This window comes from Nicotiana tabacum, chromosome 18 (assembly GCF_000715075.1).
Source record: "Nicotiana tabacum cultivar K326 chromosome 18, ASM71507v2, whole genome shotgun sequence".
NCBI lineage: Eukaryota > Viridiplantae > Streptophyta > Magnoliopsida > Solanales > Solanaceae > Nicotiana > Nicotiana tabacum.
The window spans coordinates 8096971-8098016 of NC_134097.1; the positions used below are offsets into that span (position 1 = coordinate 8096971).

Consider the following 1046-nt stretch of genomic DNA (forward strand, 5'->3'; position numbering starts at 1 on the left):
GATTATGCTAGACCAAACCACTTCAACTATGAATCTAGTGTCAGGAAGCCCCCAGTGGCAGCCAACAACTTTAAAATCAGGACCGGTCTGATTCAAACGATCCAACAATCTTGTATCTTTATTGGAGATTCAAGTGAAGATCCACATAGTCATTTAATTGATTTTCTGGAACTAGTTGAAACTGCTAAGTATAATGGAGTATCCCCTGAAGCAATCAAGTTAAGGCTATTTCCTTTTTCTTTAAAAGGAGATGCTAATACTTGGTTGCGAAGTTTGCCTCAAGGATCAATTACGACATGGGACCAAATGACTCAGAAATTTTTAAATAAATACTTTTCCCCTGCTAAAACCATAAAGTTAAGACAAGACATATCTAATTTCTTGCAGACTGATACTGAGTCAATTTATCAAGCTTGGAAAAGGTTAAAGGCAATGTTAAAAAAATGTCCACACCACGACATTCCCGAACATATGCAGTTGTATATTTTTTATCACGGGCTAAAATCCTCTTCCATAAATGTGATAGATGCAGCTGCAGGAGGTTTTGTAATGGGAAAAATCATAGAGGAAGCATTTCAATTGTTGAATGAAATTTCTGAGAATGCCATCCAATGGCCATCTGAGCGTGTAATTATCAAGAAGTCTACTACTAGTAAATCAGGCAGATGCTTTAAATACACTAACACAACAGATTGTTTCTTTGGCACAAAAGTTTGAATCTTTTCAGGTGAATACAGAATAACCAAACCAGTCTGAAGTTTGTGACATGGGTGGAGGAAATCATCTTGTAATGACCCAAACGGTTATTTTGACTTTTAGAATCCCGTTCTCCTAAATAAAACTCCCTGTATGTACTTTTATTAATTTATGACTTGTGGGGATAGTTGGTTCAGAATTTGGAAGTGATCGGGTTAAAATCGGAATAATTGGTTCCTTAGTTTGGCTTTAAAAGGCCAAGTTTGACTTCGGTCAACATTTTGAGAAAACAACCCCGGAATAGGGATTTGACTGTTCCAATAGGTTCGTATGATAATTTTAGAATTGGG

The 1046-nt window shown here is 36.5% G+C and overlaps 1 non-coding gene across 1 annotated transcript; it reads right to left on the bottom strand.

The window, feature by feature from the left end:
- Nucleotides 1-354: 354 nt before the first annotated feature.
- Nucleotides 355-461, bottom strand: LOC142173090 (small nucleolar RNA R71). Its single transcript, XR_012702519.1, has one exon. It is a non-coding gene; the product is annotated as a small nucleolar RNA R71 (small nucleolar RNA).
- Between the last annotated feature and the right edge of the window lie 585 nt (nucleotides 462-1046).